Raw genomic sequence first — 25,042 nt, 5'->3', positions numbered from 1 at the left:
GTTCTGTCTCCTGTTGTCTTGTTACATCTGTATTTATACCAGTTGATTTTAATCCTGTCAATTTCTATTCCAAAGGTTAGGGCGTTGTTTCTTATCTCCATTCCAGGGAGTAAAGAATATGTAGCTTAAGAGTGATTGTTCTTAGTTAAAGTGATTAACTACCCACCTGGCACTTAGTTAAGGGGTTTTATTCCCTTCTCTGCAGCGACTGTGTCAAGCAGCAAGGATGGACCGGCTCCCGGCACACAGCCTTCTCCAGATTTCCTGAACCCTTCTTAATGCCGGAACAAGAGCACCAGCAAATAATGTTTGTTTTGGTTTCAACATCTCGGACAAGACGGCTTCCAGATCCTTCCCACCCAGATGCAGCTGACCAACTTTCCACAGGATGCCAACACGCTGGGAAACAGGTTTCACCTGTATTTGATGTGGAATAGTGTGGAGTCTTCATCCTCATCATCCTCTTCATTCAGGGTCTTCTTCCACCTCTTCCCAGACCTGAAGACGCGCAGCAGCAGGCAGGCGATGAGGCAGCGGTGAAGGCGCACGATCCCGGCTGCCTTCAGGGCGGCAGCTCGCGGAGCAGGCTGGAGATGCGGGTCACCCCGGCGTCGCCGCTGCTGTTGGAGCTGCCACCCCCGCCCGTAACCACCGCCTCCCCAGACCCTGTCCGGTGGTGTTCACAGGCGGGGAGCCGGGTGGCGGGTGCTCAGGCTGCGGCACCGGGGCCACCTGGGCACGGCTCCCGGGGGCAGCGGGCGCGGGCCAGGAGCACGAGCAGCAGTGGCGACAGCAGTGGCACGCAATGTGCCCGCGGGAAGGGGCAGGGTGCGCAGCTGAGCCCCCGGTCCCCCCACCCTTGCGGCCTGCACCCCGAGATTCCCGCTTTCCTTTGATTTTTTAAAAAAAGGTGGGAGGGGGGGGGCGAGACAGAGACAGAGAAACATGGATGTGAGAGAGACACGTCCAATGGTTGCCTCCTGCATGTGCCCCAAGAGAGGGGGGCTGAGATTGAACCTGAAACCCAGGTAGGTGCTCTTGACCAGACTCAAACCCACAAACCCTTTCCAGTGGTTCTCAACCTTCTGGCCCTTTAAATACAATTCCTCATGTTGTGACCCAACCATAAAATTATTTTCGTTGCTACTTCATAACTGTAATGTTGCTACTGTTATGAGTCGTAATGTAAATATCTGATATGCAGGATGGTCTTAGGCGACCCCTGTGAAAGGGTTGTTCGACTGCCAAAGGGGTCTCGACCCACAGGTTGAGAACTGGTGCTTAGTCCTTGGGCCAATGCTCTAACCACTAAGCAAACTGGCTAGGGCTGCTCTTACTCTTTTTTTTTTTTTTTAAATCCTCACCTGAGGACATGCTTCTCATTGATTCTAGAGAGAAAAAGGACGAGGGAGAGAGAAACATTGTGTTGCTTCCCGCACTCACCTTGACCAGGGGATCGAACCTGAAACCTAGGTGTGTGCCCTGATTGGGAATTGAACCTGCTGTGATCCTTCAGGGTGCACAGGACGACACTCCAACCAACTGAGCCACACTGGCTAGGGCTTGCCTACTCTTTTTAATAAACATTAATTGAAAGAAGGAACCAAAGAAAAGGCACAAAATCAAGGCAGCAACTTTTGATAGAGGGAGGGACTTGAACACCTGTGACAAACATTGCTTTTCTCCTACTGTTATGCATTGAATTGTACCACCCACATTCAATATACTGAAGCCCTAAGCCTAAGACCTCAAAATGCAACTGTGTCTGGAGACAGGGCCTTAAAGAGGTAATTAAGTTAAAACGAGGCTGTTACTGTGGGCTCTGAACCAATCTGACCAGTGTGTCCTTCTAAGAAGAGATGAGGTCATATAGAGAGACACCAGGGGTGCAAGCACAGAGAGACAGCCATGTGAAGAGGAAAGCAAAGAGAAAACTAGCCCTGCCAGCACCTTCACCTTGGACTTCCAGCTTTCAGACCTGTGAGAAAATAAGTTTGTGTTGTTTAAGCTGCCCAGTCATGGTATCATGTTATAACAACCCTAGTGGACAAATACACCCACCCACTGGCCCTTCCTCACCACTTCCTGATTCTGTTCAGAATCAGAGTGAGCTCATCACTGGGACATGAATTACGATGTGATCAAGCCAATCCTTTTCCATTTCTCTTCAATTAAGTCAATTAGAGAGTTTCCGTTGGCACTTCTACATCTTCTATTCTTATCATGGTAGAGAATAGTTGTTATTCAGCAAATTTTCACGCTCTACTCACCCACCCACCCCCTACCCTACTCAAGGTAGGAATATAGTTCTTCACTCCATGAGGTTGAGCTTGGTCCTTTACTTTGCTTTGGTCAATAGAATGTTAATCAGAATGACACAAACAGAGGTTTTACAGGTGCTTCTGTGCTTTGGCTTGGTTTTTTGTGCTTCTGCCATTCATCATGAGAAGAATATGCTCTGGAGAATTGCTGGTCCCAGAATGAAAGGCTCAGAGAGTAGACATAACCCCAACCCATATCCTGAAGCTGAGCCTTGTTTTTTAATTTAATATTTCAGGGAATCAATGTAAAGACAAATACTGAGTAAATAAGACTATAGGCAACAGTCGGTTATAGAAAAAAAATAAAGAAAAGAAAATGAAGGTGAGGCCTAGATGACTGCAATTTGAGAAACACTAGAGTAAGAATGGGACAAAAGTACAGAAGAGAAGGGAAGGGATGGGGCCAAAATGAAAACCCAAAAGAAAAGGCAAGTAGTGTCATTTTTACCTAAAAGGAAATAGTCAAGGATGGAAGAGAAAGAAAGCTGACTTTTGGAGTTGAAGGCTATGAGTTTGAGTTCTAGTTCTGTTACTCCAGAAGCGTGTCCTTGTAAGAGTGAGGAATTGTCACCCCACCACCATTATGTTGGCATTGTTTCTGTAAATGCTGACTCTGACTGATATGGAGCTTGTAGATAGACAGCATGTTTACATGTATAAGAATCCTAGGAACTAACTTCAGAAGACGCAGACTCCTCCCAGTTCCAGGAGATTTGCTGACCTTCAACCATAGAACCAGGATGATGTAGACCCAGGATGACAAAGACCAGGATGACACAGCAGACCATCACTTGACCAGTTTCAAGGTCCTTATCAGAGTAGACTGTGCTGGCTAGAACATGGAGAACTTTTCAACCTTCTCCCCTTGATTTCTTTGTTCTGCTTTCCCTCTCCCTCCTTATAAAAACCTCTGCCTGCACTGAGGTAGGAAGATGGGCTTTGGGTAAGAGTCCCCCACCTTCTCAGGTAGCCAATACTTGAATAAACCTCTTTCCTTTTTCACCATCAGCTGTCTTATAAGAGTTTGGCTTTCATGGCTGCAGGCAGCACAACCTTGGTTTTGGTTACACCCTGCTCACTCTGAGCCTCATCTGGGAAATGAGTGTGATCCAACATCATCATTACTGAGACTTTGGGTTCTTGTCTCCTGATAGAAAAGAATTTAGACCAGGGACACTGATAAAAGCAAAGGCAGATTTATTGAGGCTTTGCAGAGGGCAAAACCACTGAGACAGAGCCTCAAGTTCTGTGCCCCAAATGTGGGGCTTAAGGGTTTTTATTCCTTGGGAATACAGAAGGTTCTGGAGTTAACCAGTCAGGGTGTAGGTTGGCTGGCTTTTTCTTTTTTAGGAATGCTTGGGTCCCACTGAAGTCCTGGTATGAGTTAGTAAAGCAAAACATTCTGGGATTGTGCAAGACTTATTATGGGATGCAAAAAGGGACTTTCCCAACAGGTATTTTGAATTTGTCTCTGGAGTTTTTGGCTCTGCTTTAAATCTGAAAAACAAACTTAAAAGAAGCTAGGCTAGTTCTAGGACCATTGTTTTATAGCTACCTGTTGACAAACTGCCATAGTTGTCAGGGCTTGACTCAATGGAGCAATTTTTGGAAACATTTTATTCTACCTGCCTTGTCATTACAGGCATTCATAGAGATTCTGCCTGTGGAAGCAGCTCTCAGGGTTCAGGTAGACAACTAGGAAGAGATTAATGTTTGATAGGCATGAGCATGAAGGCCAGAGATGGGGCTAAAAGAATGAATGCTTCACCCTAGCTGGTTTGGCTCAGTGGAAAGAGGGTACGCAAAACCAAGGCTTACGTACTGAAGGGTTCTGCGTTCGATCCTGGTCAAGTTGCAGGCTTGATCCCGGCCCTGGTTGGGGACTGTGCAAAGGCAATCAATGTGTCTTTCTCATATCTGTGTCTCTCTCTTTCTGTCTCTCTCCCTTCCACTCTCTCTAAAAATCAATGGAAAAATATCCTCAGGTGAGGATTAACAAAACAACAAAAAAAGAATGAATGTTTCACCTTGGCCAGTGTGGCTTAATTGGTTGGGCATTGTCTTGTGCACTAAAGGGTTGCCGGTTCGATTCTGGGTCAGGGCACATGCCCCGGTTGCAGGCTTGATATTTCCCTCTTATGTCAATGTTTCTTTCTTTCTCTCTCTCCCTTCCTTTCTCTATAAAAATCAATAAAAAATCTATATATATAAAAGGCTAATATGCAAAGTGTCCCCTGAGGAGTTCAACCGGGAGACCAGGAGTTCGGTCACTCGCTATGATGTGCACTGACCACTAGGGGATGGCGCAGAGTGAAGGAAGGCCCCAGCCGGCAGTCAGAAGGCCTAGATTGGCCTTGATCGCCGACCAGGCCTAGGGACCACACCCGTGCATGAATTTCATGCACCAGGCCTCTAGTGTTATTAAAAAGAAAAGAAAAGAAAATGAAAGAAAAGAAAAGAAAAGAAAAGAAAGAAGGGAAGAAAAGAAAAAAGAAAAGAAAAGAAAAAAGAAAAGAAAAGAAAAGAATGAATGCTGCCTTAGCAATCAGAGATGCAGTCAGGGTGCACACAGCAAACTGGCAAACTGGCTGCATGAACTCTGAGCAGAAATAACCTTGGATTTAATTTTAGGTACCTTTTACTAAAACTTCAGTCTACAAAGAGAGCCAGCCTGACATAGGAGGAGAGAGACAGAAGGGAGGAGTGAGCAGAAAAGGATCATTTGCTCCAAATGAAACCGGACAACCAACGGGGCTAGGCTGCCTGTCACTACCTGAGCCTTAAGCAAAGAAAGGATTGAATCATGTACGAGTGTTTATTTCAATAATGCCGGCAGTATTGATATGGAATTTTTGGACTGGAACCCGGATTCTTTGTCTGCTGGAGTCGAAGAATAAATCCACAGACAGAGGGTAGTACGCTGAGAACCAAGATCAACAATAATTAATATAAATGTGAGAAGTCCTGTCAGAAGGCTGAATTTGGGCTCTTTGATACTCACAGGGTGAATATTTGCATTTTATTACCTACTGCTGACTCAATGGCCTAAAGCAAACTCCCCCAACCTGATAATCTTACTGTTTACTAAACATTACCATTGATATGTCTGTTTGCATTCCTAAAAGTCAATTGTGTATTCTAGTAAATAAAAGCAGACTGGAACTGAGACTCAGTGGAACTTGACTTCTACAGTTAAGCTTTCCCTGGCTCCCCCATAATTTAAAAATTATATTTCTTGTCTTGTGTTTTAATTTGTGCATCAGCTCTTTCTCCAAGCCTTTGAACCCAAGAGCCACGCTGGCCATGGCGTTTCACAGTAGTGTAGCAAAGGTGGAGATTTTTTGAAGAACAAGTACAGACTCCCACGTGGGGAGAGGGGAAGAGTCCCACAGAATGGACTCCCACGTGGGGAGGGGGAAAGGGTCCCACCGACTTTCTGTTTCCATGGTTTATAAAGGCTGTAGTTCCTGTGTCCTGATATCCCCTCTGGTCAATATTCCCTTTCGATTTGGTTACTATAGTGACTCCTGAGGCCCTCCTCCCTCATTTTCCTCCTATTCCTTCGGGGCTTTCTTCCTTCTTTATTTTGTAAATATTGACCTTCTGTGGCTACTTCCAGCTTCCTTGTCTTATGGCAATATACCTGTTGCTGCTTCCTTGTCTTATGTAAATGCAACTGTTGCTGCTCCCTTGTCTTATGGAAATGTAACTGCACCTGGCTTCCTTGTGTTATGGAAATGTACCTTCTCCCAATCTGTAGCCCTATGTTTTTTTCCTTGGACCCCAATTCTAAAAATTCCCTAAACCTGCCTATGTTCCCCTAAAATTCCTGTTTCAGTATGAGAGAGCAGTAGGTCATCCACAAAAAGCTGCTCTACCCCTCCCCATAAGCCAGCTGCTTATATTGGGTAGAAGGTCAAAGATTACATGGGAAAGTTAGAATGACAGTCATGGGAAAGTCAAGGAATAATGGTTACAGGTTACAGGCAATGTGGGCCTGGGAGGTGGCAGAGGGGAAGTGCCTCTGGGCACCTGCAGGACCAAAGTACAGGCAATAGGGGTTGGGGTCCCAAAGGGCAGGCAAAGGCAGGCCTCCGGGATGAGAATGACAGGCGGTTCTCAGAAAAGCAGGATGGGCTGCATTCTGATGTTAGCTCCCATGTGCCAGGGCGTACAACTCTCACCAGGTCAGAATGTGCTTTCTCTGATCAGAACAGAACAATCACAGTTAATAGAGCGTGATTAATATTTCTTATAATTATTGCTAGTCCCCACTATTCCATTTCTGCCCCTAACAAAAATAGCAGGGGCATTTATAGAAACTAGTGTTGTATCGCTGGTGTAACATACCCCTCGAATCACAGAAGGACGCCTCAAGAAGTCAAATTAAAGAGTCACATTTATTGCAATCTGGGACTATGAGGGGTCATTCCTAAATATCATAGTGATAAGATGGTGGCAAAACCAGACTTATATAGGCAAAGATCACAAAGGTATTGATTACATCTTAAGGTTTGGAATGAGGAACCTGGTTTGCAAAAAAGCAGTTTACAGAAGCAGAATTAAGCATGTTCATTACAGTTTTGGGTCTCGGGGTCACTGAATTGACAGAAACACCTTATCTAGAGCCCTCGGATCTTGAGACCACTGGGTTGCCAGGAACTCATTATCTAGAGCCATTGAGGCAATTTAGAGTAATTGTGCTGTCCTGGTCTTGGGACCACTGAGTCAACTGGAACGCATTATCTGTGGCCACTAAAACAATTTAGGATAATTGTGCTGTCCTGGTTCCCAGGTACAGAAGAATGTGCTTTCTAAAACCAGTAAGACAACAATCAATGGGATAGTCATTCAATCGAATGGGATGATGTATGCAATTCAGAAAATCAAAATAACTTTTCTATTGTTAAGCCAAACAGCAGGGTTAGAGTTAAACTACAGTTTCTACCTGAAGTATGGTTGCTGCCATACTTCATCGCAAATCAGCAAGCTGGACAAGACATCTTAATCAGCCAGTTAGTTAGGAGTCATCTTTATTGCATGCAGGTTCAGAGCAGATTACCTCTGTCAAATTCTGAACAAACACAGGAGGGAGTATTTCTTTTTTATATCCTTCTAGTTCTTTGTGTAAGTTATTTTTGTAGACAGCATGTAACCTTGAGTACATATGCTGTCTATACAGACACCTGTAACCTTGAGTATCATATCTATACAGGCACCTGGCATCAATATCAGCGTATCAGTTAGATGGCTAGCTTGCAAGGTCAGACAATTAAGTTTATCTTTTCTATTCAAGCAAAAAACAAAGTTATTTTACAGTCTAAAAATAACAGAGTTGACCTACAGAATAAGAGACTAAGAATAACAGAGTAGTTCAAACAGCAGTTTTTCCAAAGGAGGGACCACTATGCTTCACTAGGACCAGCTGTTTGATGGACTTGTTACCAAGCAAGGGCTCGCTGTCTGATGTGCATAAAAGCCAATACCATGGCACCAGCTTTTGAGAAAAGAAAAAAGCTTTATTGTGAAGTCCATGAGCAAGGAGTTCAGTCTCCCCGATCCAGGTTTTGGGGCATGGGCTTGAGGGGTCGGCACGGGGACTGCCTGGACAGTGGCCTCTGAAAGTGTTCTGGTATTCAGGTCCTGATCATGTCCGGTCCTTTGGCTCCATGGGCGGGGGATGGTGGATGGAGATAGGGGATGAGAGGTAGAGGAATGGGCAAAGGTGGAAATCTGGTTCGATGAGTAATTTGCAACATTTTTTTCCTCTGCCGCCTGACTTGCAGTTTTGTTCTATTGTCTCTGAAAAAACAACTCAGTATCTTGTAAGAAACAGAATAGGACCATCAGAACTGGTTCTGTGGTTACAGAGTCATGACGTTTTTGATTATTCTTTTCTACCCACTGATGAATACCATCCCATCTCCCACCACCCTTCAAGGTCTCAGTACTCAAAAAAGAAGAGGATCCTGCCCAGCTAGTGTGGTTTGGTGGTTGAGCCATCTATGAGCCAGGAGGTCACGGTTCAATTCCCAGTTGGGGCACATGCCCAGGTTGTGGGCTCGATTCTCAGTATGGGTGTGCAGGAAGCAGCTGATCAATGATTCTCTCTCATCATTGATGTTTCTATCTCTTTTCCTCTCTCCCGTCCTCTCCGAAATCAATAAACATTTTTTTTTTTTTAAAGAAGAAGAGGGTTCTTGGACACGAGAAACAGAGACCCTTGGGACTTTGAGCTGAATAAAAAGCCCACCCTGCAATTGGTTTGGGAGGTTCAGACCCCCAGAAAGCTGCACGGATAACGTGCAAGAATGTGATATCTGAAACCTGTAATGCAGAAAGGGCCCTACAGAGGGCCCCATCCTGAAAGAACCTTTGTTGTTTCCTTTTATCATTTACACGTTATTCACTGTTGCAAATGGATACCAAAGATGTCCTGAAAACTGTTAAAGGATATTCACCACAAACCACCCCCACTACAATCACAGTTCTCCTCCCTAGAGGTAAATAATTCCACCCTCCCCTCCCCAAATCCTTTCAAAGAGACCTAGAGGGTATTTGAAGAGAGCCAAATGGTAGAGAGCTTAGTTGGTTTTCTCCTTCCTTACTCAGGTTGTGCTAAAATTTGCACCCCATTGGAGCTCCCTCTGGACGCCACTTATAAAAGAACTCACTGTCCCTCAGGTCCTCTCTTCATCTTCCCAGCAGTGTGGGTGGAACAGGAAAAGCCTCGGGAAGCTCCATCACTGTGGTCCTGGCTTGGGCTAATGGATCCGTACTTCAGTCAACATTATCCTGGACGCCGGGTACAATCCTGGTGTTCAGCGGCTGGTCCTCCCACCTGGTCACTGTCACTGGGGAGGTAAAAGTCCAGGGAAACCAAGGCTGGCTCTAGAACCAACCGAGGAATAGTGAAGGTACATGGCATGATCTCAACTTGAACAATCTCAGAATTTTCTAAAAATGACATTTCCCTCAATGTTCTGGGTTGTATAAGAAGTAGTGAGTTCCCTGTCTTGTTTGCATCAGATTATCTGATTTCCAAGTTCTCCCTTTCCTTCTAGAGATGGCACCAGGCAAAGATTGAGCTTTTTGGGCCCAGCAAAACCTGATAAGTGACCCCCACTCCTCCCCCAAGATTCCAAGGCACAAGGAACCAAAAGGGATATAAAGCTCAACTGCCTGTGGATAATAGCTGGTAGATGGTGCCAAATCCTTGCATTCATCTATTCAACAATGCTGGGAACCAATTCCAGCACGTCATAATATCAAGAGTTTCATCAAAAGGTTGATAGTCACCTGTTGGAAATGGCTAAAGGCATTTCCCAAACCTGAATAGAAAACTGATTGTGGCTGCCAGACAGTTAAAGGGCATCTTAATCTACATGTTATTGCCTCCTACTGGCCAAATACCTGAACAGCCGTAGGCTATCCCCCAAACTGACAATGCTTCTGTACCCTTTGAAATCTTAGCCTTTGAAGTGTATTATCTCCACCTTGCCTTAGGACAAATTGTGTTAATAAAAGCAAGGGTCCTAGACAAGGAGGAAGTCTTCAGTTCCTTTAGCTGAAGGTCCTTTGACCCCCAATGCCTTTCTAAATTATATCTCGTCTCCGGACACTTTATTAGTCTCTGGATTCCTATGTCATCTACGCGAAGCCTTTTCCAGATTCCTGAACCCTTCTTGATGCTGGGACATGAACCCCGGCACAACAACTAGAGGCCCGGTGCACAAAATTCATATACAGGTAGAGTCCCTAGGCCAGGCTGGCGATCAGGGCAGATCAGGTTCCCCACTTCCCTGCCTCCCTGCCTTCTCCTTCCCTCACTCCCTCAGCACCCTGCCACCGCCGCTGGTCGCCTGCCATGTTCTGCGCCACTCCCTGGTGGTCAGCTCACCAGGTCATAGCTAGCGATCAAACTCCCATTCTCGTGGTCGAACTCCCGAGGAGACACTTTGCATGTTAGCCTTTTATATCTATAGATTAGTAGTTAAGTGATTCCTAGGACTGGTATTGTCTCACCCAGGTAGAATATATATATATATATATATTAACTTTGTTATTTTAATGGGTCTCAAAACTCTGTGACAGATTTTTGGTAATGTTTCCATTAAAGAGTACTGATTTTAAAAACTAATAACTTAAAAACTGCCACACACACACAAAAGAACCAAATGGCCCACAACACATTCTCCTTTCCTTCTGAAGGTTTTCCGATGTCTCGTCATTATTAACCAGCTTTTTACTATTAAACTTAAATGGCCAATTGAGACAAACAGTTCCGAGACTGTTCTTCCACCACTGGTTAAGACAGGGGTGGCAGGTGTTGGGAATAAATATTCATTTAGCTTCTGAGCTTTCTGGGCAGACTTGGTGACTTTGCCAGCTCCAGCTGCCTTCTTGTCCACTGCTTTGATGACACCCACAGCAACTGTCTGTCTCATGTCACGAACAGCAAAACGGCCCAGAGGAGAGTAGTCAGAGAAGCTCTCAACACACATGGGCTTGCCAGGAATCATATCAACGATGGCAGCATCACCAGATTTCAAAAACTTGGGGCCATCTTCCAGCTTTTTCCTAGAACGACCATCAATCTCCTTCAGCTCAGCAAATTTGCAAGCAACAGGAGCTGTGTGACCATCCAGCACCGGTGCATATCCAGCACTGATCTGGCCTGGGTGGCTCAGGATAATCACCTGAGCTGTGAAGCCAGCTGCTTCCCTGGTGGGTCATTTTTGCTGTCACCAGCCACATTGCCATGACGAACATCTTTGACAGACACGTTCTTGTTGTTGAAGCCCACCTTGTCCCCAGGAAGAGCTTCATTCAAAGCTTCATGGTGCATTTCAACAGGCTTCCCTTCAGTTGTAACATTGACTGGAGCAAAGGTGACCACCATGCCGTGTTTGAGAAGACCAGTCTCCACTCGGCCCACGGGGACAGGACCAATACCACCAATTTTGTAGACATCCTGGAGGGGCAGATGCAGGGGCTTGTCAGTTGGGTGAGTTGGTGGCAGGATGCCATCCAGAGCTCCAAGCAGCGTGGTACCACTGGCATTGCCATCTTTACGGGTGACCTTCCATCTCTTGAACCAAGGCATGTTAACACTTGGCATGTGGTCACCATTCCAACCAGAAATTGGCACAAATGCTACTGTGTTGGGGTTGTAGCCAATTAATGTAGGTGCTAACTTCTTTAACAATTTCCTCGTATCTTTTCTGACTGTAGGGCGGCTCAGTGGAATCCATTTTGTTAACACCAACAATCAGCTGTTTCACACCCAGTGTGTAAGCCAGAAGGGCATGCTCACGAGTCTGCCCATTTTTGGAGATGCCTGCTTCAAATTCACCAACACCAGCAGCAACAATCAGGACAGCACAGGCAGCCTGAGATGTGCCTGTAATCATGATTTTGATGAAGTCTCTGTGTCCTGGGGCATCAATGATGGTCACATAATACTTGCTGGTCTTGAATTTCCACAGGTAGATCTCAATGGTGATACCACGCTCACGGTCAGCTTTCAGTTTATCCAAGACCCAGGCATACTTGAAGGAGCTCTTCCCCATCTCAGCAGCCTCCTTCTCAAATTTTCTCGATGGTTCTTTTGTTGATCCCACCACATTTGTAGATTAGATGGCCAGTAGTGGTAGACTTGCCGGAATCTACGTGTCCGATGACAATGATGTTGATGTGATTTTTTTTTTCCTTTCCCATTTTGGGTTTGATTTAGTGGCGGTTTTCACGACATCTGTGTTCTGGCGGCAAACCCGTTGCGAAAAAGGGGAGAATACAACTTTAACAAAGAAAGTTCCCTCCCCCATGAGACTCACATTTTGGTTTGTTGTGGGAGGGAAAAGAGAGAAGCAGACAATAATTAAGATAATAAAAATATAGAAAAGGATAGGTTGTGGTAAGTGGCATGGAAAATTCAGTAGGTAAGAATCAAAATGATTGCAATTCTTTCTATTTTTAGGAATAGAAAATATATGGGGTGGAATAAATAGAGCCATATGCTTTTTTGTTGTTGTTAATCCTCACTTGGGGATATTTTTCCATGGGTTTTAGAGAGTGTAGAAGGGAGAGGGAGAGACAGAGAGAGAAACATGGGTGTGAGAGAGACATATAGATTGGTTGCCTCCTGCACACACCCTGACTGGGGCTGGGATCTAGCCAGCAACCCAGATATGTGCCCTTGACTCGAATCGAACCCGAGACCTTACAGTCCTTGGACTGATGCTCTAACCATTGAGTGACCTGCTAGGGCAGAACCGTACACTTTTGATAGACTTTTTTGTTTCCGAAAGATTTACAGTAAAATCCTACCACCATGCCTACCTCGTTGGAGACTGTTCCATAGACCACTGGAATGTCATGTTGGATCATTGAGAGGCTCAGACAAACACCAGACTTTTTGTCCTGCCCACACTGATTTATGAAAAGGGGTGCTTTTGCTAGGTTTGCTATCTGGTTTCCTACATTTAAAAAAAATTTAAATTCTTTATTGTTTTAAGTATTACATATGTCTCCTTTTCTCCACACTGACCTCTTCTCCACTGTTGCCTTCACCCTTCTACTGTCTGTGTCCATGGGTTATGCTCATATGCATGCATAAAAGTCCTTTGGTTACCCCCCACCCCACAACTGCCTCTCTGAGGTTGGACGTCTGTTTGATGCTTTTCTGTCTCTGGATCTATTTTTGTTCATCAGTTTATGTTGTTCATTATATTCCACAAATGAGTGAGATCATTTGATATTTATTTTTCTCCGACTGGCTTATTTCGCTTAGCATAATGCTCTCTAGGTCCATCCATGCTGTGGTAAGAGTTCCTTCTTTTTCACAGCAGCATAGTATTCCATTGTGTAGATGTACCATCGTTTTATAATCCACTCATCTGCTGATGGGCACTTAGGCTGTTTCCAAATCTTAGCTATTGTAAATTGTGCTGCTATGAACATAAGGGTGCACATATCCTTTGTGATGGGTGTTTCTGATTTCTTGGGATATAGTCCTAGAAGTAGGATTACTGTGTCAAATGGACCACTGGCTGATATTTTTAAGTTTGGAGATTTCACATACACATCTGGGCTTCTGGATTTATTTATTTATTTCTAATAATTAAATCTTTATTGTTCAGATTATTACATTTGTTCCTCTTTTTCCCCCCATAACTTCCCTCCTCCCAGTTCCCACCCCACCCTCCACCCTCACTCCCCACCCACTGTCCTCATCCATAGGTGCATGATTTTTGTCCAGTCTCTTCCCGCATTTCCCACACCCCTTCCCCGCCAAGCATAGTCAGTCCTTTCCCTTTCTATGTCCCTGATTCTATTATAATCACCAGTTCATTCTGTTCATCAGGTTATTTATTCACTTGATTCTTAGATTCACTTGTTGATAGATGCGTATTTGTTGTTCATAATTTGTATCTTTACCTTTTTCTTCTTCTTCCTCTTCTTAAAGGATACCTTTCAGCATTTCATATAATACTGGTTTGGTGGTGATGAACTCCTTTAGCTTTTCTTGATCTGTGAAGCTCTTTATCTGACCTTCAATTCTGAATGATAGCTTTGCTGGATAAAGTACTCTTGGTTGTAGGTTCTTGGTATTCATCACTTTGAATATTTCTTGCCACTCCCTTCTGGCCTGCAAAGTTTCTGTTGAGAAATCAGCTGACAGTCGTATGGGTATTCCCTTGTAGGTAACTGAGTTTCTTTCTCTTGCTGCTTTTAACATTCTCTCTTTGTCTTTTGCTCTTGGCATTTTAATTATGATGTGTCTTGGTGTGGTCCTCTTTGGATTCCTTTTGTTTGGGGTTCTCTGCGCTTCCTGGACTTGTAAATCTATTTCTTTCACCAAGTGGGGGAAGTTTTCTGCCATTATTTCTTCAAATAGGTTTTCAATATCTTGCTGTCTCTCAACTTCTGGCACCCTTATTATTCTGATGTTGGTACGCTTGTAGCTGTCCCAGAGGCTCCTTACACTATCTTCACACTTTCGGATTCTTTTTTCATTTTGCTTTTCCGGTTGGGTGTTTTTTGCTTCCTCACATTTCAAATCTTTGACTTGATTCTTTCGCTCCTCTGGTCTGCTGTTGGGAGTCTGTATAATATTCTTTATTTCAGTCAGTGTATGCTTACTTCCTAGTTGGTCCTTTATCACACCATCGAGGGTCTCATTAGATTTCCTGTACATCTCATCAAGTTTATCGACAGCCTCTAGAAGCCTCTTGAGAGACCTCAAAAGTGTGGTTTTGAATTCTATATCCAGTAGCCTGCTTTCGTCCGGTTCTGTCCTTTGTGGCCTGTTTCTTTGTCTTGGCATTTTTTTTATGCTTCACAGTGTCAATAGAGTGGCTTTCCGTGTTAAGTGTCCCAATTACCTGAGTTAGACACTCTTGGTGCACCCCCTTGTGGTCTCTGTGAGCAGTCTTGTAGTCAAGCCTTGATTGTTGTAGATAATTACTACTTGACCTCCAGGCCAACTGGCTGTGAGAATCAGCTGTGTTTGCAGTGGGAGAACTTCTGTCCTCTAGGGAGGTGCTAATCTAGCCTTTGCCTGAGGCTATCCGGCAAATGGCTCTGCGCAGGGCTTGGGCGGGGTGGGTCCCACGGGATCAACAGGGCGGAGGAGGGAGCAGTTATGGCTGCTCTCAGTCTGTCCCCAGGGGCTCTGCCTCTCTGTCCCAGCAACCGCTGCAAACCTCGGAGGGACCGAAGCCAGACAGTCTCGCTTCTCCCGTTTGAATCTGGGTCCCTAGAGACTCGCCTGGATCTGGAGCTCAGAGTCTGAGGCTCCCTCCGGATTGAAACAGACAACCATGCCCTCAGCCACCAGCCCGCGCTGCGTGCACTCCGCACCTTAGTATTTTACTTCAGCACTGCGCCTCCTCTGATTCTCCTTTCCTCCTAGTTGGAGAACTTCCACTCAGCCAGCCTTCCTGTGGTTCTGGATGAAGTCCGTTCCGTCTTTTAGTTGTATTTTTGAAGTGGTTGTTCGAGGCAGCAAACTCCCACGTTAACCTATGCCGCCATCTTGGTTTCTCCCACTTTTTTTTTAATGAACAATTTTATTTTACTTCTTTTTTCATTTTGATTTTTTAAAAATTTTGTTTTATTGCTTAAAGTATTACAAAGAGTTTTACATATGTCTCTTTTTTCCCCCCTTGACCTTCCCCCAGTCTCTCCTACCCCCCAGTGTCTTGTGTCCATTGGTTATGCTTATATGCATGCATACAAGTTCTTCAGTTGATCTCTTATCACCCCCCCACCCCTCCCTGGCCTTCCTGCTGTAGTTTGACATTCTGTTCAATGCTGCTCTGCCTCTGTATTTATTTTTGTTCGTCAGTTTATAATGGTCTTTATTATCCATAAATGAGTGAGATCCTGTGGTATTTTTCTTTCATTGACTGGCTTTTTCACTTAGCATAATGCTCTCCAGTTCCATCCATGCTGTTGCAAATGGTAAGAATTCCTTCTTTTTTTTACAGCAGCATAGTATTCCATCTTGTAGATGTACCACTGTTTTCTAATCCACTCATTGGCTGATGGGCACTTAGGCTGTTTCCAAATCTTAGCTCTGGTAAATTGTGCTGCTATGAACATAGGGATGCATATATCCTTTCTGATTGGTGTTTCTGGTTTCTTGGGATATATTCCTAGAAGTGGGATCACTGGGTCAAATGGGAGTTCCATTTTTAGTTCTTTGAGGAAACTCCATACTGTCTTCCATAGTGGCTGCACCAGTCTACATTTCCACCAGCAGTGCACGAGTGTTCCTTTTTTCTCCTCATCCTCTCCAGCACTTGTCGTTTGTTGATTTGTTGATGATAGCCATTCTGACAGGTGTGAGATGCTACCTCATTGTTGTTTTGATTTGCATCTCTCGGGTGATTAGTGACTTTGAGCATGTTTTCTTATGTCTCTTGGCTTTCTGAATATCCTCTTTTGAAAGGTGTCTATTTAGGTCCTTTGCCCATTTTTTGATTGCATTGTTTATCTTCCTTTTGTTAAGTTGTATGAGTTCTCTATAAATTTTGGAGATTAGGCCCTTATCAGATATAACATTGGCAAATATGTTCTCCCATGCAGTGGGCTCTCTTGTTGTTTTGTTGTTGGTTTCTTTTACTATGCAGAAGCTTTTTATTTTGATGTAGTCCCATTTGTTTATTTTCGCCTTAGTTTTCATTGCCCTAGGAGCTGTATCAGTAAAGATATTACTATGACATAGGTCTGATATTTTGCTGCCTATGATTCTTCTAAGATTTTTATGGTTTCCGTCTTACATTTAAGTCCTTTATCCATTTTGAGTTTATTTTTGTGTATGCTGGAAGTTGGTGGTCTAGTTTGATTTTTTTTGCATGAATTGTTCCAATTATCCCAAGACTATTTATTGAAGAGATTATCTTGACTCCCTTGTATGCTCTTGCCTCCTTTGTCCAATATTAATTGAGCATAAAGGCTTGGGTTGATTTCTGGGTTCTCTATTCTGTTTCATTAGTCTATATATCTGGTCTTGAGCCAGTACCAGGCAGTTTTGAAAATAGTGGTTTTGTAATATAACTTGATATCTGGTATTGTGATCCCTCCAACTTTGTTCTTCTTTCTCAGGATTGCTGTGGCTATTTGTGGTCTTTTAAAAAAAATTCCATATGAGTTTTTGGAGAGTTTGTTCTAGGTCTGTGAAATTTTCCATTGGTATCTTAATAGAGCTTGCATTGAATCTATAGATTGGACATTTAAGTAGTATGGACATTTTAATGATGTTGATTCTACCAATCCAGGAACATGGTATATTCTTCCACTTGTTTATATCTTCCTCTGTCGCTTTTTTCAACATCCTGTAGTTTGCCAATTATAGGTCTTTTACCTCCTTAGTTAAGTTTATTCCTAGTTATGTTAATATTTTTGTTGCAATGGTAAATGGGATTGGTTTTTAGTTACTCTTGCTGTAAGTTCAGTTTTTATCAGGAATAAAAATGCCATAGATTTCTGGGTGTTAATTTTGTATCCTGCTACATTGCCAAATTCATGTATTAGATATAGTAGTTTTTTGATGGAGTCTTTAGAGTTTTCTATGTACAATATCATGTCATCTGCGAATAATGACAGTTTTACTTCTTCTTTTTCAATTTGGATATCTTTTATTTCTTCTTGTCTGATTGCTATGGCTGGCACTTCCAATACTATGTTGAACAGGAATGGTGAAAGTGGGCATCCCTGTCTTTTTCCTGGGAAATAGTTTTAGTATTTGTCAATTGATTTTGATGTTGGCTATAAGTTTGTCATATATGGCTTTTATTATGTTGAGGTATGATCCCTCTATTCCCACTTTGCTGAGAGTTTTTATCATGAAAGGGTGTTGGATTTTGTCAAATGCTTTTTCGGCATCAATTGATGATTGTGACTTTTGTCTCACAATTTGTTTATGTGATGTATAATGTTTACTGATTTTCGGATATTGTACCATCCTTGCATCCCCAGAATAAATCCCACTTGGTCATGGTGCCTGATCTTTCTAATATAATGCTGGATCTGATTTGCTAGAATTTTGTTGAGGATTTTAGCATCTACGTTCATCAGGGATATTGGCCTGTAATTCTCTTTCTTTGTAGTGTTTTTATCTGGTTTTGGGATTAGGATAATGCTGGCTTCAGAGAAAGAGCTTGGAAGTGTTCCTTCCTCTTGAATTTTTTGGAATAGTCTGAGGAGGACAGGATTTAGTTCTTCTTTGAATGTTTGGTAAAACTCCACTGTGAAGCCATCTGGACCAGGGCTTTTCTTTGCTGGAAGTTATTTTTTTTATTAGTGTTTCAATATCCTCCATCATCATCAGCCTATTCAGATTTTTTGATTCTTCCTGATTGAGTTTTGGAATGTCTTATTTTTCTAGGAATATGTCCATTTCTTCTAGGTTGATGGGTTTGTTGGAATAGAGTTGTTTATAGTATTTTTTTTACAATCCTTTGTATTTCTGTGGGGTCTGTTGTTACTTCGCCTCTTTCATTTCTGATTTTGTTTATTTGGGTCCTCTCTCTTTATTTTTTGGTGAGCCTGGCTAGAGGTTCATCAATCTTGTTTATCTTTTCAAAGAACTAGCTCTTGGTTTTACTGATCTTTTATATTGTTTTTTTTGGTCTCTATGTCATTCCCCCGCCCCCCTCCCTGCTCTGCTTTTATTATTTCCTTCCTTCTGCCCACTCTAGGCTTTTCTTGTTGCTCTTTTTCTAATTCTTTAAGTTGTAGAGTTAGATAATTTATTACCAGTTTTTCTTTTCTTTCTTTATTTTTTTGAGGTAGGCCTGTAATGCTATGAACTTCCCTCTCAGGACTGCTTTCACTGTGTCCCAAAGATTTTAGATTGCTGTGTTTTTATTGTCATTTGTTTCCAAGATTTTTAAAATTTATTCTTTGATCTCTTTGGTAACCTAATCATTGTTTAATAACACGCTATTTAGTCTCCAAGTGTTTGATTTTTTGGATTGTTTTGCTTGTAGGTGATTTCTAATATTATGCCACTGTGATCTGAGAAGATGCTTGATATGATTTCAATCTTCTTGAATTTGAAGAGACTTTGCCTGAGTCCCAATATGTGATCTATCTTTGAAAATATCCTGTGTGCACTTGAGAGGAATGTATATTCTGTAGCTTTGGGGTGAAATGTTCTCAAGATGTCAATTAAGTCCACCTGATCTAGTGAGTTGTTTAGGATTGCTGTTTCTTTGTTGATTTTTTGTTTAGAAGATTTATCCAGTGATGTCAATGGGTTATTAAAGTTCCTTACTATAATTGTATTGCTGTCGATCTCTCTCTTGATATCTTCCAGAAGGTTTTTTATATATTTGGGTGCTCCTGCATTGGGTGCATATATGTTTACCAGAGTTTTATCCTCTTCTTGCATAGATTCTTTTAGTATTATGCAGTGGCCTTCCTTATCTCTTGTTATGGCCATCACTTTGAGGTCTATTGTGTTGGATATAAGTATTGTGACTCCAGATTTTTTTTTTTAAAATTTCCATTTGCCTGACAAATATTTTTCCATCCCTTCACTTTCAGTCTGTGTGGGTTCCTTGTTCTGAAGTGGGTCTCTTGCAGACAGCATATATATGGCTCATGTTTTCTTATTCATTCAGCCAGCTGATGTCTTTTGATTGGAGCATTTAATCCATTTACATTTAAGGTTATTATTGATAGGTACTTATTTGTAGCCATTTTAATCCTTTATGCCTTCTTCTCTTTTTCTTTTTTCTTTTTACAACAGTCCCTTTAGCATTTCTTGCATTGCTGTTTGGTTTTGATAAACTCCCTTAGACTTTTTGTCTGCAAAGCTCCTGATTTCCCCTTCAATTTTGAATGATAGCCTTACTGAATAGAGTATTCTTGGATTCAGTCCCTTGCTTTAAATCACTTTGTATACTTCATTCCATTCCCTTCTGGCCTTAAGTGTTCCTGTTGAGAAATCATTTGATAGTCTAATGGAGATCCCTTGTACATAACTCTCTGTCTCTCTCTTGCACAGATTCTCTCTTTGTCATTAATGTTTGCCATTGTAATTATGACGTGTTTTGGTGTGGGTCTTTTGGGTTCATTTTGATTGGGACTCTGTGCTTGTATGACTATTTTCTTCCAAAATCAGGGAAGTTTTCTGTCATTTCTTCTTAAAATAATATATTTTATTGATTTTTTATAGAGAGGAAGAGAGAGGGATAGTTAGAAACATCAATCAGCTGCCTCCTGCACACCCCCTACTGGGGATATGCCCACAACCAAGGTACATGCCCTTGACCGGAATCAAACCTGGGACCCTTCAGTCCACAGGCCGACGCTCGATCCACTGAGCCAAACCGGTTAGGGCTCTGTCATTTCTTTAAATAGGTTTTCTAATCCCTGTCTTCTTCTTGTCCTTCTGGTACCCATACTATATGGATGTTATTTCATTTCATGTTGTCCCAAAGCTCCCTTAAGTTCTCCTCCTGCTTTTTAATTTTTTTCTCCAATTGCTGTTCAGATTGGGTGTGTTTTTCTGCCCTGTCTTCTAACTCGCTTATTTGGTCCTCTGCTTCTTCTAAGCTACCATGGAAACCTTCCATTGTGTTTTTTATTGTAGTTATATCATTCTTAATTTCCTCTTGTTTCTTACACAAGTTGTTGATTTTCTCATCCAGCTGGTTTAGGAACTGTATGGCCCTTACTCTGAATTATTTTTCTGACAGATTGCATGCCTCTATTTCATTTAGTTCCTTTCCTGGTGATTCGTCCTTTTCTTTCCTTTGGGGATTGTTTCTTTGCCTCCCCATTTTTGCTGTATCTTTCTGGCCCTGGGCTCCCTGCAGGGATCTGAGGTGTTAAAGCCCCTAGTGGTTCAATGATCTGGAACTTGCTAGACCAGAGGCTGGGTCTGCCTTGAGTTTAACACCTTTATTGTCTCTTCTTGGAGTTGTAACCCTTCTCCCCCGGTTCTGGTCCTTCAGTTGTCCACCTCAGCCACTGCAGGGGTGTTCTAGGTCTTTGCTGGTGACTTTGAACAGTGGTATTTCTCTCCTGGTTCAATGGAGGTTGAGAGGTAAAATGTAATGGGAAAGTTGGGCCAGAACAGTAGAGATGTGCCTACCCCCCAACAACATGCCCAACAACACCCCCGAATGGCTCTAGGAGAGAACTAACAGTTCAAGCCACTACCTGTGACAGTATCCACTCACATCTGCATGCCTGCGCCAGGTGCTTCCCAGGCATTACCTCATGCAGTCCTTTCAGAGAGCCCAGGGGACACATCTGAGCAGAGACCCCACACCTCCATTTTTCAGACCAGAAGACCAAGGTTAGAATAGCAAATGGCCTGCACACGAGCCATCTTATAAGTGGATGAGCCAGAATTTCAGCTCAAGACTTTAGGATTTCAAAGACCCTGCATTTTGCTAGTACACCAATGTTATACTTCAAATCCCAAACTAATACAAACAACCAACATTGATTATGCCAAGCACTGTGCTATATGCTTCCACAAATTATTTCATCTAATCAGAACCTCAACAAAACAACCATATCCTGGCTGGGTAGCTCAGTTGGTTAGTGTCATGTTGTGGGTTTGATCCCTGGTCTGGGCACATACAAGAAGCAATCAATAAATACATAAATAAATGGATAAATGGAACAACAAATCTTACTCAATCTCTCTCTCTCTCTCTCTCTCTCTCTCTCTCTCTCTCTCTCTCTTTTTCATCAATAAAAATACACATAGAAGATTAGGTGTCACTATTGTCACCCCTATTTTATGAATAAGGAAACCAAAGCTTTAGAGAAAGGAGTCAGTGAAGGTCAAAAAAATGGTAAATGGCAGACCTGAGGCTTCAACTTAAATCTTTCTGCCTCCAGAGCACTGGCTTTAACTACTAGGCAACACTGCCATTTGCCTCTCATTTAAATGAGAACATTGGAGGGACAGGGCTGGGAAAGGGGAGCCAGTGAGCCTCAGGCAACAGTGAGAGAGCTGCATTTGACTTTCACACTGCACGTCATCCTACAAGAATTGGAGGTGACTTCATATGTTTTGTGTTTCTTTTTTAATTTCTCTTATTGTTGAAAGTATTACAGACGTCCCTCCCTTTTCCGCCCATTGACCTCCTCCACCCTGCTCCCACCCATATGGTTTGTCTTTCTAACGATTGTCTCTCCACACAGGCCTATGATTGCCCTGGGCCCTATCCTACCTGAGTAGCTTCTTCCTTCCGAATCATCCAATTCCTGGCAAGTTTTCCACCCCACGTGTGGCCAGGGGCTAAATTTGGTTATATATACACTCCTGGAAACTGCTAACCAGAGAGGACTACACATGCAAACTTCTCTTTTCTGTGACAATCCAAGACCTGACCCAACTGTCTCCTAGACAATCCTCAATTCCAGGTAAGACAGAGGCAAATGAGAGGTGAATGGCAGCTTCTGTATGTGTGTGTGTGTGTGTGTGTGTGTGTGTGTGTCTGGGGGCAGTAAGTATATACAGAGTCCTGAACTGAAAATCTGAAAGCCCAACTATAGGTTGGCTGGCCTTTGGTAAGTGTCCTAACCTCTCTGATAGTTCATTTCCTTAACTGAAAATTAAGGTGGTGATATCCAGTAGGGGATCCATGGGGATATGCACAGGCTGTAACTAGCACAGTGGCTGTTACATAGCAGGTGATCAATGTAATGTTAGACAGCTGTGCATGGGGTGGAGAGTGTAGAGGGGATTAAAAAGACCCAGAAGGTGAATACCTGGAATAAGAGTGCACTATGCAGTAGTGGGTTCACATTATAAAAAGGTTGTAGCTTTCATTTTCTAAAAAATTTTCCTACCTAACAGGGGGGTCGGCTTTAGAATTTGCTGGTTGCTACAGGGCACCTCAACATTTATTGAGCCCTTACACATATTAGACACAGTGTCTATTGCAGTTGGATTGTCACTGGCAAAGAGATTTTTGTAGATTATTTTACTAATCCTGTGGGCAGCTGGGTGGTAGGTATTGTTACTGTGCCCTCAAGTTCAGAGATACAAATAGTGGCCCAAATCACTCAAATGGTAAGCATTGGAACCAAACCTGACTGTGCAACTCTAAGATCCCCTGGGACACACTAAGTCTGTTATCTGATAAAAGAAATCGTTTTTTCAGGCTAAAGTCTTATGAAATCAGAGCTTTGTTGCTGGATCTCAAGGCACTGTGGGCCTAGGCATGGAGTAGTGGGCTGAGCCACCTCTCAAAAGCCAGTGCCAAACTCAACTTAAAGTATTTCAAATGATTGTATTATATATTATATATTATATATTACATATTATGTATCATGTATTATGTATTATGCATCACATATCATGTATCACATGTGACAAATGTTATATATTATATATCATATGTGATTATCATATATCATATATTGTATATCATATATCATATGTTATATATTATATATATTAATTGATTTCAGAGAGGAAGGGAGAGGGAGAGAGGGATAGAAACATCAATGACGAGAAAGAATCATTGATCGGCTGCCTACTGCACACCCCACACTGGGGATCAAGCCCACAACCTGGGTATGTGCCCTGACCAGGAATTGAACTTCAATCTCCTGGTCAACACTCAACCACTGGGCCATGTCAGCAAGACTCACCTGATTGTTCTTTAAAACTATTTTGTAGGATGTGCTTAGATCAATAATTTTCAATCATTTTTATCTCATGGCACACATAAACTAATTGCTATAACTCTGTTGCCGGGGCTGACCAGCAGACCCTGGGTGACGGATGAATGATTACTCTGACACATGATTGCTGTGAAAGAGAAGGCTAAGGGACTCCCTGGCTAAAGGAACCAGACAGCCCCATTCGCCTGCCTCCTTAGGCTTTTATTGCAACAAGGGTGAACTAAAATTAACTATTAGATACTATCAGCAGGGTAAGTATCCTTGAGAAGGCACATGCGTCTGTAGTGTCCTTTAAGCAAGGGCATGTAAAGAATAGACATAAAGATTCCAGCAAAACACCCTTGTTTGGAAAAGTCAAGGCAGGGTCTGCCGCCTTTGGCAAAGCCCCCCTATAGGCCTCTGACCTTTCGGAGAATCCTCCTTCCAGACTTTCCAACCAAGTCCCGTGCTTCCCCACACTCTGTGGCACACCAAAAAATAGTTTATATTTTTTGAAACTCTTACCAAAAATAGATATTATTTTTATTCATGCACACTGGCTGGCTATTGTTGTGTTGGCTGTTGTCATTTTTTAAAATTGACACACTAAGGCAATGGTCGGCAAACTGCAGCTTGCGAGCCACATGCGGCTCTTTGGGCCCTTGAGTGTGGCTCTTCCTAAGCCTTAGGAGTACTCTAATTAAGTTAATAACAATGTACCTACCTATATAGTTTACGTTTAAAAAATTTGGCTCTCAAAAGAAATTCCAATCGTTGTACTGTTGATATTTGGCTCTGGTGACTAATGAGTTTGCCCACCACTGGGTTAGAGCATTGGCCTGCGCATGGAAGGGTCCCGGTTCAATTCCTGGTCAGGGCACGTACCTGGGTTGCAGGTTTCATCCTGTGCCCCAACTGCATGCAGAAGGCAACCAATCCATATATGTCTCTCACATCAATGTTTCTCTCTCTCTCTCTCTCTCTCTCTCTCTCTCTCTCTCTCTTGCTCTCTCTGTCTCTCTCTCTCTCCTCTCCCTTTTCCCTTTCCACTCTCTCTGAAAAGCAATGGAAAAATATCCTCAGGTGAGGATAAACTAATTAACTAACTAAACAGAAAAGTCTCCTTGGGTTCGAGGACTAACAACAACAACAGATTCTTCCTCCGAATACAGTCTGATTCTGAGGATTAATTAATTTCTTTGTTGTTTCACTGCCTTTGGTTTAAGGGGTTTTTAGAACCGTCCTTGGGTATTTTAAGGGATCTTCTGAGGTCCTGTGTATGAAATAGCCACGGAGTCTGGTATTCTTGCTCTAAACCAGTTGGTGCTGGTGGAGGGAGGTACATGTTGGAATAATAGCAGGGGAAAGGGGCTTGTCGGACCAGCTCTGCTACTAAACTTGCTTTGCAACCTGGAGAAATTCCTCTCACCGTGTTGGCTTAAATCTGGGTTTTTAAGCTCAAATGTCCAAAGAAGCTGAATAGTAAGTGGAGAAACAGGGAGGTGTGGCAAAGTAAGGAGTGGTGGGAACCCTGCAGAGTTGGAGAATGTCCCATTTAAATAAAGCAGAAC

At 42.8% G+C, this 25,042-nt stretch overlaps 1 long non-coding RNA gene and 2 pseudogenes across 1 annotated transcript; all 3 read right to left on the bottom strand.

Moving 5' to 3' along the window:
* Positions 1-413: 413 nt before the first annotated feature.
* Positions 414-7,297, bottom strand: LOC111823404 (annotated as a pseudogene).
* Positions 7,298-7,819: 522 nt separating this feature from the next.
* On the bottom strand, positions 7,820-9,652 carry LOC106694475. The gene is made up of 2 exons (XR_001345513.2): positions 8,996-9,652; positions 7,820-8,143 (listed from the first exon to the last, which is right to left on the bottom strand). It is a non-coding gene; the product is annotated as an uncharacterized LOC106694475 (long non-coding RNA).
* A 798-nt stretch (positions 9,653-10,450) lies between these two features.
* On the bottom strand, positions 10,451-12,056 carry LOC102421939 (annotated as a pseudogene).
* Positions 12,057-25,042: the final 12,986 nt, after the last annotated feature.

Source organism: Myotis lucifugus, unplaced genomic scaffold (assembly GCF_000147115.1).
Source record: "Myotis lucifugus unplaced genomic scaffold, Myoluc2.0 scaffold_480, whole genome shotgun sequence".
Lineage (NCBI taxonomy): Eukaryota > Metazoa > Chordata > Mammalia > Chiroptera > Vespertilionidae > Myotis > Myotis lucifugus.
This window is presented reverse-complemented; position numbering and strand designations above follow the sequence as displayed.